At 47.8% G+C, this 15,907-nt stretch overlaps 1 protein-coding gene across 1 annotated transcript in view; it reads right to left on the reverse strand.

Annotated features, from left to right (window-relative positions):
• SPNS3 (SPNS lysolipid transporter 3, sphingosine-1-phosphate (putative)) overlaps window positions 1–15,907 on the reverse strand; it is a 64,697-nt gene that overhangs the window by 16,193 nt on the left and 32,597 nt on the right. The gene's annotated exons all lie outside the window — the stretch shown is intronic.

Genomic DNA, 15,907 nt, shown 5'->3' on the forward strand with positions numbered 1-15,907 from the left:
AAGGGATTGTGGTGTGACCATCCCCCCCTGGGGGGTGATTTCTCGCTTTCTGTCTCTATGTCTCTCTCTGTCTGTCTGGCAAGCGCACGTGCCCTATAGCAAAAACCTCTCAAATAAATAAATAAATAAATAAATAAATAAATGGGCTGGGAAATGGTAGGGGCACTCCCCAGCACCGGGGCACCCACATAGCCCAACTGTCTGAGCCAGCTCGAGAGTCAGAGCACAGACCCCATAGCCATTGTCTGAATCCTTGGCTGACCCTTGACAACAGCTCATCCTGGCTGACTTCTGCCAACCACCCCACCAGCTCCCCAAAGGGCACCAAATGGAGCAAGTGCCAGCCCTCCACTGCAGGTCCGTGCTCTGACGCCTAGAGGCTGGGAAGGGTGGCATCCCCTCCTGGTGGCAGTCCTGCTGGTCCTGCTCTATGTGGTGAGTGTCACGCCTCTCTTCAGCAAGCAGGGGTCTTAGAGTCAGAATCAAGTTTGGGCTAGAAGGGCCTCAACGATCATCGGGGTCAACTCATGGGCAAGGATGTTGCCATAAGCTCTCCATTCCTTCAGAAGCGAAAACCGGCAACTCAGGAGAGAAGAACAATTTTCTTTTTTTGAGAGGTTTTTTGCTATAGGGTATGTGTACTCGCCCGAAAGACAGAGAGACAGAAAGCAAGAAATCACCCCCCAGGGGGGATGGCCATGCCACAATCCCTTCTCCTCCATTCTCCTCTCAGGATCTTGGGCACACACACACACACACGCCCAGTGTGAGTTTAAGCCACTGGGTCCGGGACTCGAACCGTGGTCAACTACATAGCCATTATGCCAACTGCTGGTCCCAAATATCTTTTTCATCAAAGAAAAGAGCAATGGGCCAGCTGGTGGCATGTTGGTTATGGCAGCTGGATCACATGGCCAATTGCATGGTTTGAGCCCCAAACCCAGCAGCTTGAAAAACATGCCAGGCATGTGTGTGCGTGCCCAAAATCCCAACAGAAGAATGGAGGAGAAGGGGCTGTGGTGTGGCCATCGACCTTAGAGGGGGATATCTCTCTTACCCTCTCACTGTCTTTGTCTCTCTCCAGCAAGCTCACATGCCCCGCGGCAAAAATCTAAATAAATATATTAATTAATTAAATACAATAAAAAGAGAAAAACCCAAGAGAATAGATAGAAGTTTTCACAGCCAAGGAAAAGAGCAGGTCCTGGAGTAGAGGCTAGGGCTTCTCAGGCTTCCAAGGCCACTCACCCAAATTTCCAGACCTGGATGAATAAAACTGAGTAGGTGTCCCTAACAGGATCGTGGGAAAAGCTGCTGGGAAGAAAAGGGAAAATTGGAGACAGCAAGGGAGGGGCAAGATGGGGGAGGGGGGGAACGACCGTGAAAACACAGTACTCTGCAAGACTGATGCTTACGGGATGGTTCCCAGTTCGCATCTGGAAAGCTCCCTGAGCACACTGGGGACTCGTGCCTGGAGTCCAGGGCTGGCTTAGACGGGGTAGATCAAGGCTTGGAAGACCCTGCTGAGGCACTGTCTCTCTCATTCACTGCTCCAAAGAAAACACAAACAAACCTTTAAAAAGTGGAGACAATGAACAATGACTCCAGCTACAGACTCCACTCAAGGCCCCAGGGCAGCCCCTGTGGCAGAAGGGGGATGCACCCAGTAATTACTAGAGCAAACCCTGTGATACAGAGCATTTACCTAAATCCCAGAAGACAGAGCCAAGCCCAGGTGTCTTTAACAGAGACTCCTTGCTGCCTCACCCTGTAATTCCCTCAGGCGACAGAAAAGTCAGGGGGAACCAAACGCTCAGCTCACACTGCAGCCCCTCTCCTCTCAACTCACACTGCAGCCCCTCTGGAAGGAGAACGGTGACAGGGAAGGCAGGAAGAGAGTCAGAGATGGACAGAAAAGTGGGGGTGGGGGGGAGACCAAACGCTCAGCTCACACTGCAGCCCCTCTCCTCTCAACTCACACTGCAGCCCCTCTGGAAGGAGAACGGTGACAGGGAAGGCAGGAAGAGAGTCAGAGATGGGGAGCCGCCCACACCACACCAGTGCAAATTCAGTACCTGAGCAGAGATGCCTGCGCCCAGCCAGCCCAGATCATGGGCACACGTGCCCAGCACGCACAAGAAGTCCTGGGATTTGCTTTGACATCCCAGTACAGGGCAAGGTGGGTGTCCAACAAGAGCAGGTGGCAGCTGATGTCTTTGGTTCTTTTGTTGTTGTTGTTCCTATAGGGCGCGTGTGCTCCCCAGAAAGACAGAGAGAGAGAGAGGGACAGAAAGCGAGAAATCACCCCCCAGGGGGATGGCCACACCGCAATCCCTTCTCCTCCATTCTCCTCTCGGGCATGCATGCACATGCGCCCAGCATGAGTTTAAGCCTCCCGGTCCAGGACTCAAGCCGCAGTCGACTACATGGGAGTCCAGCGACATAGCCATTACGCCAACTGCTGGTCCTGATGTCTTTGATGTTTATGTGTGCCTTTGAGTGTCAATAGTTACAGACAATCAGATAGGCTTCATTTACCAGTTCTATTTTTTTCTTTTTCTTTTTCTTTTCTTTTCTTTTTTTTTTTTGGCCATAGGGTGCTTAACTTGCCAGAGAGAGGGAGAGAGGGAGAATGAGAAATCATCCACCCTAGAGGGGATAGCCACACGGAAATCCCTTCCCCATTCTCCTCTCAGGGTTTTAGGCACACATGCACATGTGCCCAGCATGAAGCCACTGCGTCCGGGACTCAAACCACAGTCAGCCATGTGGCAGTACAGTGCCTTAATCACCATGCCACCATGCCACCTGCTGGCCCCTGTCTCTCTCTGTATATATATATTTTTAAATCATTTATTTTCTCCATACCCAGGTCAAGGGAAAGCATTCTGCAGGTGAACAATGCCAACAGCATCTATAGAAGAAGAAAAGAGGGAAGAAGGCAGGGAGGGAGGGAGGAAGGAAAGAAGAAAGAAAGGACCCACATAAAAAGTAAATGATAAGGGATCAGCAGTTAGCGTAATGGCTATGTCGCTGGACTCCCATGTAGTCGACTGCGGTTCAAGTCCCGGACCCGGTGGCTTAAACTCACACTGGGTGCATGTGTGTGCGTGCCCAAGATCCTGAGAGGAGAATGGAGGAGAAGGGATTGTGGTGCTATAGGGCACGTGCCCTATAGCAAAAACCTCTCCAAAAAAAGGGGGAAAAAAGTAAATGATAAGAAAAGGAGCAGAAAATTTCTCCTACCTAATTCAGACTGTCGAACGACATAATAAATAGTACCTCAGGGGCCGGCAGGTGGTGTGGTGATTGAGGTGCTGGACTCTCGTGTGGCCAACCACAGTTCAAGTCCTGGACCCAGTGGCTTGCTCTCTCACCTTCCCTTTCTCTCTAATCAAATTAAACTACTAAATTAATTAATTAATATATTTTTTAAAAAAACAGTAATGCAATGGAGAGTTCATGGGGCCAGACAGTGGCACAGCAGTAACACAACTGGACCCACACAGGAAGGTCCCAGGTTCATGTCCTGCCATTTCCCTGTACTCACCGGGCATGTGCGTGCTCATGATCTAGCTGAGGCTGGGTGGATTTGCAGCATGAAGACCCTGTGGGGACACCTCTCTCTCTCTCTCTCTCTCTCTCTCTCTCTCTCTCTGAAGAAATATAGATTTCTTTTTCTCTTCTTTTAAAGGAAGATCAAAGATGAAATGAACATCCAATAAGAGAAGACATAATGGGATAGCACAGACCTAAGGAAATGAATGGAGGAGCAAAACAATATGCAACATCGTTACAGAACTAATACATTAAAAATAGCTGGAAGCAGAATAGATGCCAGTGAAAGTAAAATTACTGATAGGAAAGGCTTGGGTCCTGATGCAGCAGTCACCCTGGCTTCAAATCATGGGCACACATGTGCCTGGCATGTTCAGGGAAGTCTCTGGATGCAAACCCAGAACTTTGCCAACTGGGGCAGCCTTGCAGAGTATGGCATTACAGCTATTGATACACAGTAAGCTGGTGAGCCAGCGGGTGGCATGGTGGTTAGCATGGCTGGATCCCATACAGCTGACTCTTCAGTTCTAGTCCTGGACCTGGATGCTTGAAAAACATGCAGGGGGGACCAGCAGTTAGCATAATGGCTATGTCGCTGAACTCCACATAGTTGACCACAGTTCACGTCCCCGATCCGGTGCCTTAAACTCACGCCGGGCGCGTGTGCGTGCGTGCCCAAGATCCCGAGAAGAGAATGGAGGAGAAGGGATTGCAGCATGACCATCCCCCCTGGGGGGTGATTTCTCGCTTTCTGTCTCTGTCTCTCTCTGTCTTCCTGGCAAGCGCATGTACCCTATAGCAAAAAACTCTCAAAAAAATTTAAAAAAAAAGAAAAGAAAAACATGCAGGGCACGCGTGTGTGCACTCAAAATCCCTAAAGGAAGGAAAAGTGGAAGAGAAGGGCTTGCAGTATGACCATCCCCCATGGGGGAGCATTTTCTCCCTTTCCCTCTCTCTCTGACTTTCTCTGGAAAGCACAAGCACCTTCTAGAAAATACAAATAAAAGTAAAAATAAAAATAAGCAAACTGGATGCTGGTATATGTCTCTCCTACACGCAACCTCCGGCCTTCCCACTTCTCTCTGCCATGTTATGACAACACCAGATACTGTTACCATGCTCTTAGGCTTTTCAGCCACTAGAATCATGAACCAAATAAGCCTGTTTTCTTTATTAAAAAATAAATAGATAGGGACCAGCAGTTGGCGTAATGGCTATGTCGCTGGACTCCCATGTAGTCAACTGCGGTTTGAGTCCCAGACCCGGTAGCTTAAACACGCCAGGTGCGTGTGCCCAAGATCCCAAGAGGAGAATGGAGGAGAAGGGATTGCAGCATGGCCATCCCCCTAGAGGATAATGTCTCGCTTTCTGTCTGTCTAACGAGCGCACATGCCCTATAGCAAAAACCTCTTCAAGAAATAAATAAATAAACAAATATGTGGAGTCTATTTTCTCACCCTGCTTATCTGAGCAGGAAGTTGTATCTCAAGCAAAGAGTAGAATGGGCCCAGCCGCAGCGGTGCAAGTGATAGGGTGCTGCTATGCAGGGTTGGGGCCTCAAGGGAGGTCCAAGTTCAATTCCTAGACCAACATGAACAGGCCAGGCACAGTGTGTGTGCCTGTACTCCTGGCTAACTGGGAAGGGGTGGCAGCAGATTGCAAAATGGCAAGACCTTGTCCAAAATAACTGTCTCCCTCTTTCTTTCTCTCACTTAAAAAAAATAAAAAAAGTTAGAATGCCACAAAAGTGGGATTTTGACCACCAAAAACCCTCTGCCCAGACTTCCCCTTCCTGCTCCCCAGTCCAGCCAGGAGCCAGACCGCAGGTTAGCTCCTTCTGCACTCCTCTGATTGCTGAGATTTAACTCCAAAAAATAGGGAAAAGCGTATAACCCATCAGCTGACCAGAAACCACCACAGAGGCACAGAAATATGAGAAATGAAGAGAATATCTCTCCTCTAATGGAACAGAATAACCTCTCTTCCTCCACAAAGAATAAAAGGGAACTCATGGAAATGTCAGATAAAGAATTTTAAATATTCATAGTGACAAAGCTAACAGAGATGCAAGATAAGAGAGACAGCAAGCTCTAGAAGATGCAGGAGGAAAGAGACAAGTTCCAGGAGGTGAGGAAGTTCTTGCACGATCTGAAAGAGGAGATACACATCATAAAAAAGAATCAAATGGAATTGTTGGGGATGAAGGCTGTGATACAGGAAATCAGAACTTCTGTCGAAAGTATCAAAAACAGATTAGATCAGGCAGAAGATCGAATCTCAGATGTAGAAGATAGAACCTCTGACCTAGAAAATTTCACCAAAAAGACTGAGAAAAGAACCCTCAAAAATTAGAATAACATGAGTCATACTAGATACTATTAAATGCCCAAACATCCGGATCATCGGTATCCCCAAAGGTGAAGAAACTAATAAGGACATAGATCATCTATTCCATGAAATCCTGGAAGAAAATTTTCCAAACCTAGAGAGGCACTCAAATATCCAGATCCAAGAAATACAAAGGACTTCACATAGAATCAACCCAAGAAGATCTTCCCCGAGACACATCACAGCCAGGTTAACCAAAACCACAGACAGAGACAAGATACTAAAATTGGCAAGAGAGAAATGTCAGGTTACTTTCAAAGGATATCCCATCAGGCTAACATCGCTAACATCCAACCTATCTTTGAAAACAATGCAAGCAAGGAAAGAATGGGAAAATGTATTCAAAGTGTTAAGTGAAAAACAATTTCAACCAAGAATACTATACCCAGCGAGATTGTCTTTCACATGGGAAAAAAAATACAAAAACATTCTCAGATAAACAAAACCTCAAAGAATTGACCAACACCAGACCAGCTCTACAAGAAGTGCTGAAGGGAGTGCTATACCAGGAAAACTAAAGTCGGACACACTTTAGTGTGTCTTTAAAAAATTAAGTCTTTAAATTAAGATTTTTAGTGACCCAATAAAATGTGAAAGAAAAAAAAAGAATGCAGCAAAAGTGCAACTTTCAAGGGCAAATTTTGAGAGTAGGTTGTAAATAAGAAATAAAAAAAAACAATAAACAACCAAGAGAATGGCCAGACTAATGGTAGGGACAAGTCCTGAGATGAATGTTAACTTCCGGAGTTTAAATGGAAGATCAGACCACAGTAACACTGCAAATTCAATAGAAGAGAGATTACGTGAGTCTGAATTAGTGAAATAGAATTTTTTTACTTTAGACTAAAACATTACTGATTTTCTTCAATGTTTTGATGTCTATATTTCAGGAGTTTTGTCTTCTCTTGAACTGTTGATAGGTTCATCTACCTACCATTTTAACTGAATCCTAACCTTTTTCCTGGCTTTAAGTTTTAAGCAAATTTCTCTTAACATTTTTTTTATTTTGATCTGTTACAACTAAAACTTTTTTTGAAATTAAAAAATGCTTATTGTGACTAGCAGTTGATGTAATGGTTATGTTGCTGGACTCCCACGTGGTCAACTGTGGTTCGAGTCCCGGACCCAGTGGCTTAAACTCACATGGGCGTGTGTGCATGCGTGCCCAAGATCCCAAGAGGAGAATGGAGGAGAAGGGATTGTGGCGTGGCCATCCTCCCTGGCGGGTTATTTCTCACTTTCTGTCTCTCTGTCTCTCTGTCAAGCACATGTGCCCTACAGCAAAAACCTTTCCAAAAAAAAGAAGAAAAGAAAAAAATACCTATTAATACCTATTTAATGACTGCAGTAAGCTATATAGCCCCACTGAGGTGCTACTTTATTGTATGTTCACTTTACTCACTGAGGTTTATGCCTGAAGTCAGACACGCATTCTTTAATGTGTATATATATCAGCTGTGCTTGATATTGAAAGTCTTTAAATTAATTAAGATCTTTAGCGAACCAATAAAATGTGAAAGAAAAAAAAAGAATGCAGCGAAAGTGCAACTTTCAAGGGCAAATTTTGAGAGTAGTTTTAAAAGGCAATACAACTTCAGTTGGCTTTCATCTTGGGTCGCAAATCCTTGGAACCCAGCTGCCATGTTGTGAGGAAGCCCGGGCCACATGGAGAGGCCACAGGCAGGTGTTCCAGGTAACAGCTTCAGTTAAGGTCTCAGCCAATAGCCAGCATCAATTGCCAGACAACCTCTACCTCTGATGATTCAGCCCCTATACCCATCCTGCCTGCCTAACATCAAGTGGAAAAGAGATAAGTCATCCCCCAACCCCTGAGCTTTGCCCATACAGAAAATTCATGAGCAAAATTAATGTTTTTGTTTTATTTTAAATAATTGTTTAGTTTTATTTATTATTCTTATTTTTTTTTAATTTGCTATAGGACACATGTAGTCAACAGAGAGAAAGAAGGTAAGAAAGCAAACTGCCAGGTCCAGGGCCCAAACTGTGTTTGGCCATGTGGGAGTACAGTGCCCCAACCACCACACCACCTGCTAATCTCTGATTTTGTTGTTTTAAGTCCCACGTTTTGTTATGTACCCATAGTAACTACAGTAAGCTCAAAAGTTCATTCATCTCAACAAAACCAAGAGGCAAGAAGTAACATTCCCATTTTATTGCTGAGAAAATTGAGGCTTAGCAAGGTCGAGATCTTGCCCTTGGTCACACAGCTCATAAGTGAAGAAGAAGGAATGACATCCAGGTCTTTCAGACACCTCTGTATACTTTCCCCTATGCCCCCACTCCCACCCTTCCGTCTTGACCACAAAGCCCACCCAAGAGGTATTGCCAGCGTTCAGCCATGCCCTCCAGCCTTGGGCTAGGTACCTCCCCTGAGCACAACCTTCTCCTCTGAAGGGCAGCAGCTCTGGGAAGAAGGCCAAGGAAGGGGGTGTGAGCCAAGACCCGCTGTGTGTGTGTCTGGATCCTAATTAACAGTCGGGAAGTCCACTTCCCTTGCCAAGAGGACTAGAAGGATGGAGGAGATGGAACCCTCAGCACCGGTTGGTGGGCCACAGGGCAAGGGCTCCCTCAGGGAAGGCCCGACTAGACTTCATATGCTCAGAAAGCCTCATTTCTCTGAACAATTTGGCCCCTACTTCAGGAAGTTGGGGAGCAGACACACTGTGCTACCTCAAATCCCTTCTTCCCATGCAATGCAGTTACAGTCACTAAAGTGAGCAGAAAAGTTAGACTCAGCCACAGACACCCATGTGCACACACATCCCAAGTAATTATCTGCCTGCTCTGATACGCATGTATGTGCACACTCACACACAGCTATGCATGCACAGATAAATAGATCTTTATCTTCTTTATGAAGTTGCCCAGGCTGAGGTGTTTTTGTTAGCAACACAATAGTAGACATGGACACATTCATCCATACTGCACACATATGCATATACATAACATGGATAGAGACATGCCTATATTTATCACGAATATACAAGTACTCAGAGATGTCTACATACAAGAACATACATACACACACTCATATTCACAGGTCTGAATGTATTCACACTTTGGTGCATGCCCACACTAGCCCATGTGCCCACCTTCCCATGGGTTGTTTCCAAGGAGATCTTGGAGCCTGTCTCCCCTGACTTGCCCATCGGCAGCAGAGACAGAACAGGAAGGACTGCGGCTTCTTCTGCCTGAGGAGATATGACGAATGGATGGGTAGAAGAGGCTGAAGGGACTCAGTTTTGAAGCCCAACAGAAGCCAATTCCTCAGTCTCTATTGGACACCCTACCTAAGACTGAGCCCTTGAACTCCCCAAAACCTATCATACCCATGATGGTGGACGACAGACATTTCTCACTCACTATGGCTTTAGCGGTGATACCATGTTCCCTGGACTTCGGATCCTGTGTCCAACTCTCTACTCACACCTCCACATGAATGCCAGCCTCCCACCACAAACTCGAATGCACAAAACCAAGCTGTGGATCTTCCCCCCACAACCTGCTAGGACTGCTCATTTCCCTATCTCAATGAATGGCCTCTTCTGCTGCTACGGTTAGACTATGATCCCAGAAATCATGTGTTGGGACTCAAATGTATGAGGTATATTGTAAAGATACTAAGTGAAAATGTAATTCCTTTGCTGTGTCCCAGGGTGAGGCCTAGTGGCCATTGATTGGTTAATATTGATTGCATCCTGGAAGCAATACTCATGAACAGATTAACGATGTCTTGAGAGACCCAGTAAATTTGAGATTAGTTCTCTTAGGACCAGCAGATGGTGTAATGGTTACGTCGCTGGTGGACTCCCATGTAGCCGACCCTGGTTCTAGTCCAGAACCCAGTAACTAAAAACTCACACTGGGCACATGTATGTGCATGCCCAAGATCCTGGAAGGAGAAGGGATTGCAGCGTGGCCATCCCCCCTGGGGGGTGATTTCTTACTTTCTGTCTCACTGTCTCTCCAGCAGTTCTCTTGAGAGTTAGGTGCTATAAAAGAGAGAGCAGGGGCGAGCAGGTGGTGTGGTGGTTAAAGCACTGGATTCCCACATCGCCAGCCATGGTTCTAGTCCCAGATGTGTCAGCTTGAAAATCACACTGGGTACATGTGCATGCATGCCCAAAATCCCAGGAGGAGAATGGAAGAGAAGGGGTTGGGGTGTGGCTATCCCCCTAGCAGGTGATTTCTCACTTTCCCTTTCACCATCTCTGTCTGTCTGTCTCTGATGAGCACATGCACCCTATAGCAGAAACCTAAATGAAAAAAAAAGAGAGCAAGCTGCTCATTCTGTCTGCACATGCCCATCATCCTCTGTGCTTCCATCAGCCATGCTGTAGGCCTAGACCTTTGGTCTTTCCAGACACCAGAATTGTGAGTTTTTGTAAGTAAACTATTATCTTCTTTATAAAACTGCTCAGGCTCAGATATTTTTGTTGGCAACACAAGAATGGACTAAGACACCTGCTGTCAAGCCAATATTCTAGAGTTCACCTGTAGTTTTTCTTTCTCCTGCACCCCATGTGGAATCCATCAGGAAATTCTGATAGCTCTGCCTTCACAATGGATCTGTGATTCACTCCTCACCACCTCTATAGCTGCAGCCTGACCCAAGTCCCATCGTCTCCCACCTACATCATTCCAGACTCTGCTATTTCTGCTCTGGTCCCCACGTCTATTCTCGACAGAGTAGCCGCACTGATGCTATTAAACATAAGTCAGTCATAGAAAAACAATAGAGAAAATCAATGAAGCCAAAATTTGCTTCTTGAAAAAGATGAGCGAGGGGCCGGCAATTGGCGTGGTGGTTTAAAAGTGCTGGATTCCCACATGGCCAACCATAGTTTGAGTCCCTGACCTGGTGGCTTGCTTTCTCACTTTCTCTCTCTCTCTCTCTCTCTGTCTGATCAAATAAAAAAATAATAATAACAAATGGAAATAAATAAATAAATCTTTAAAAAAAGAAAAAAGAAAGATGAGCAAAATTGACAAATATTTAGTTAAATTTACCAAAAAAAAAGGAGAGAAGACTTAAATGATTAAAACCCAGAATGAAAAAGGACACATTACTACTGGCCTTACAGAAATTAAAGGGATTATAATGAAATATTATGAACAATTGTGTGCCAATAAATTAGATTACCTTGGATTAAATGTGCAAATTCCTAAAAGACTCACACTATCAAAACTGACTCAAGAAGAAATAGAACATCTGAATTGACCCACAATAAGAAAGTATTGAGTTAATAATCAAAAACCTTCCCAGAAACAAAAGCTCAGAACCAGATGGCTTCACTGGTAAATTCTACCAAATGTTTAAAGATGTATTACCACAAATCCTTCATAAACTCTTCCAGAACACACAAGAGGAAGAAACACTTGCCAACTCATTCTGAGGTCATTAGCCTGGTACCAAAACCAGACAGAGATACCATAAGGAAACTACAGGCCAATATCTCCTATGAATATAGGTGCGAAAATCCTCAGTGAAATACTACGTAGCCAGATTTGGCCACGCATATACCATGACTAAGGGAGACTATATCCCAGGAATGCAAGGTTGGTTAGACACACGAAAATCAATCAATGTAATACATCAGAGGAAAAGAATAAATGACAAAAGCATGCCATAATCTCAAAAGATGCAGAAGACAAATGTCAGAGCTCCCACTTCTTGGCACGAAGCCCTATCTCATCCTCAGTAAAGGCGAACTCCACCTGGTGCACGCAAGGCCCTGCACAATCTTGTGCCCATCATCTCCATCCTCACCTCCCTCTCACTCTTCTCACTCTGCACTAACCGTAATGGCCTCCTTGCTATTCCTCAAAGCCAGCAGGTAATCTCCTGACTCAGGCAGGACCCTTACAGTTGCTGTTCCCTGTGCCTGAAACACTATTCCCCTGAATATCCGCATAGTTCACTCCTTCCCCATCTACAGGTCTTTATTCAATAATCGCCTCCTCAGTGAGGCCTTTCTGGCTATACTACATAAAGTTACACCCCTCGTGGTCAGGGGGTGGTGTAGTGGTTAAGGCACTAGACTCCCACATAGTCAACCGTGGTTCGAGTCCTGGATCTGGCAACTTGAAACTCACATTGGGCACGTGTGCGGGCATGAAACTCACGTTGGGCACGTGTGCGGGCATGCCCAAAATCCCGGGAGGAGAAGGAATTGCAGCATGGCCATCCCTTGGGTGGGGGAGGAATTTCTTGCTTTCTGTCTCTCTGGCAAGCACCTGTGCTCTATAGCAAAAATCTCTCAAAAACACACCAAAAAAAACCTTGCATCCTTCTCCCACAATATTCACACATGTCCTATTGCCCCTCCTGTTTAACTTTTTCCAAGCATTTATTATCGTATGACACTGTGTGGATTTTATGTATATATCTTGCTCGTGTTTCCTCCAACTACACTGTAAATCCCCTAAGGACAGAAGTAGTTTGGTCTGTTTTATTCACATCCATATCTGCAGCATTTAAACTGCCGTGCCACTTGAGTCACACACAGTGGCACATATCTGTAATCCCAGTCACTTGGGAGGCGGAGGTAGGAGGATCACAAGTTCTAGGCCAGCTGGGGCAACAGCGAGAGCCTATCTCTAGGTAAAACACAAACAAAACCAAACCAAAACAAAAACATCACGCCACTTGACTGACACTCGATAAACATTTGGAAACTAAATAAATAAATGGAACCCGTTGGTCACTCAGTCCTTCGCTCAGTGAGCAGTGATTCGCCCCCACCCACCTGATATTTCTGACGCTGTGCTTTAGGCTGGCCTGCTGAGGAGGAGCAGAAGCAACCCGGACCCTGCTGGAAGTCACGCTGGGGCTGAGAGAGGAGACAGAGCACAGGAAGCCTGATTAGGGAGGCAGTGCCGAGGGCATGAAGGGCTGGTGGAAAAGAGCCAGCCTGGCCGTCAGGGGGCTCCGTGGAGGATCCATGTTGTGTTTAAAGGCCCAGAATGATCTGGGAACATGGAGAAGGGGTGGTGATGGGAGGAAGCGTGGGATACGTCCTCAGAATTGGCAGGGGTGCTGTGTGGCAGAACTGCAGTGGGGGATGAGGTTACCAAGGCAGGCGGGTCGGGCCACGGAGGGCTTCGAAGGCCAGCACAGGAGCTAGATCTAGCTCTCGAGGCCTCGGGAAGCCATGCGAGGTTTTCAAGCAGGAAAAGTGCATGGTATCGGAGAGCTCACGCCGGCAGCATGGGAAGCCCAGACTGTAGCAGGTGAGCAGATACTTAAATAAAATTCACAAAGTGTCATATGATAATAAATGCTTAGGGAAAAAGTTAAACAGGGAAGGGCAATAGGACATGTGTGAGTATTGTGGGGAGAGGGCTGCAAGTTTTTGTTTGTTTTTTAGAAGTTTTTGCTATAGAGCACAAGTGCACGCCAGAGAGACAGAAAGCAAGAAATGCCCCCCAGGGGATGGCCACGCTCAAGGAGATCAGAAAAGCAGTTCCGGGAATAGTCTGGGAAAAAGATGGCAAGGCAGGAACCAGGGAAGGCAGAGGGGACAGTGAGCGGCGGGCACGCTGGGGAGATGTTACGGGCTTTATGGCTGATGGTTGGCGGGGGCAGGAGCTGAAGACTGAATCTCAGCTCGGAAGACCCAGATGGAGCTCAGAGGCGCAGACGGAGCCAGGGGTATAGGTCAGGGCCTCACCACCTCTGAAGGGCTGGAGTTCTGGCCACTGGGACTCCATTGCTGGGTTCAAGCCAGTCTTAGAGTTTCCTGGCACCAGAGGATGGACACACCCTGCCCTGCCCGCCTTCCTGCCCCTCAGCCCCCCACCTCAGGAGCAGGCCTAGAGAAGAACTTCCAGCTGGCTTTGTGGGCCAAGACGCAATGTCATTTCTAGATGAGCCATCCAGCTCTGGAGATGCGCCAGGCTGCAGGGTGGGGGGGCAGCTGTGTCCCTAAAACACAGCCAAGAAGCAGCTTCCCAGAGCCAGCCAAGATAGAAGCAGAAGCAGAGCAGGCAGGGGGTCCACAGCCCCAGCCGGTTGGTGCAGGGACAGGCCTTTGACGGGGCCTCCATCTGCTTAAGTCTCAGCCTACTTCGAGGTCAGGCCTCTACCAGCCTCCGCCAACCAGAGCTGGTGGGCTCCCTCTCCCAGTCTCTCTCTTAATAAGCATTAGGTATTTAATGCTTATTAACCATTAAAGCTGGTGTTCCTCTCCTACGGGGTGGTGGTGGGACGGTGACCGGGGTTGGTGCAGCATGAAGGATGCAGGCTTTGGAGTCTTCAGAGCTGACTTTGAGTTTTGTCCATCTCAACATTTCTGTCACTGTAACTGAGCCTCAGTTTACCCATCAGTGGAGGAAAAAACCTTCTCCACAAAGATGTCTTAAGGACAAAACAAGGGCATGTATGAAAAGGAACCAGAACAGGCTTTTCTAGTGTCCAGGGATGTCAGCAAAAGCCCAAGGCTGACGACAACGGGGGAGCAATGCCCACACCTTGGGAGGTGCCAGACGCACCTCAAGACTTGGCGAGAGGAAGAACCGTGCCATGTGACCCCGGCCAGCTCGCGTAGAGAAGGCGGGGGCTCGATGGAAAGGCTTTCTTTCTTTTTTTCTTAAGTTTCTTTATTTTCCTTCCATGAGTGAGAGAAACAGAGAGACAAGGAGACAGGCATCCCCAAGGGTTTTCCACATTGCGACCCACCCTGAGCCTCAGCCAGCCCCAGATCCTGGCCACACACATGCCAGTATGTCCAGGGAGGTTAGTGGGTGCAAACCCAGAGCCCTCCCAGTGGGCTAGCCTTGCAGACCACCGTGTTACCTCTGGGCCATATGGCACCGAAAGTCCCCTTCTTAAGCTAAGTCCGGGGCTTCAGGTCACACACACACACACACACACACACACACACGGCAGTGCTTGCTAGGAAGGAAACTTTCTTTTCTCCTATACCTGAAACTCTTTCTTTTCTCCAGGGTGACTTGAGGGGCATTCACAAAGGACATCCTGATAAATGAAACCTGGTATTGAGGGAAGGGGACCTGGGGCCGGACTCCCCCTAGGAAAGTCTGAGGGTAGTGGTGGGGGTGGCTTCCCTTCCTGAACTCATCCAGGGGGTCAAATGGACCCAGGAAGAGGAGACATGATGGTCATGACATGTCCCCCACCCCCAGGATTGCCTCTACGGCAAGAAGGCCCAGCTAGAAAGTTGGCACCCACACCGAGGGACCGGGCAGTGCAAAGCCAGGCCCAGAGGCCCCAGAGAACACAGAAATGCCCCCCAGCCCACTGTGTAGGCACCTATCATAGGGGGACTTGGTGGTCGGCAAAGCGACTCTGGCCCCAGGTAATCCCTGGCCCCATTCGCAGGCTCCTTCCTCACCTGCTCAGCCCCGGATCAGCACCACAGGGGAAGAGGCGGGGTCTGGGTGGAGGGCCAGAAGATGGAACACGGACAATGAAGCCAGACCGCAGCTCCCCCTCTTCCCACGGCAATTTTCTAGGCCTGGGTAGGAGCTGTATGTGGAAGTAGAGCCAAAGTTTTGATCCAAATGGGAGCGGACTTCTCAGTTCAGGAGCGTGACTGGAAACACTCTGGGATCTGGTGGGTGGGAGAAGGGTCAAACCCATGTTGATTTCCTGCTGGGGAGCCTGGCAACCATGCGCCAGGGCATCTGTGCCCACGGACCGGGACCTCCTGGGGACAGCGCCTGGGACCATGGCACTGGGGGAGCGCAGGGGACCTACAGCGTGACTGGTTGCCCTGTGCTGGTGCCATCTTCCCAGAAGCAGTGGACCCTGCCCATGTGGGGGACAGGCAGGACTGGGGCTCTGTGCAGCCAGGGACTGCTGCACACGGGGATTTGTGGGATCTGGAGCCCGTCCTCTGGGCTCCCTGCCCGTGGGCACAGCCCTGTACACCTCAGTGCCTGATGGGGTGCACACACGCTGTGCTCGCACGGGAAC

This window comes from Tupaia chinensis, unplaced genomic scaffold (genome assembly GCF_000334495.1).
Source record: "Tupaia chinensis unplaced genomic scaffold, TupChi_1.0 Scaffold143973_1, whole genome shotgun sequence".
NCBI classification, from domain to species: domain Eukaryota; kingdom Metazoa; phylum Chordata; class Mammalia; order Scandentia; family Tupaiidae; genus Tupaia; species Tupaia belangeri.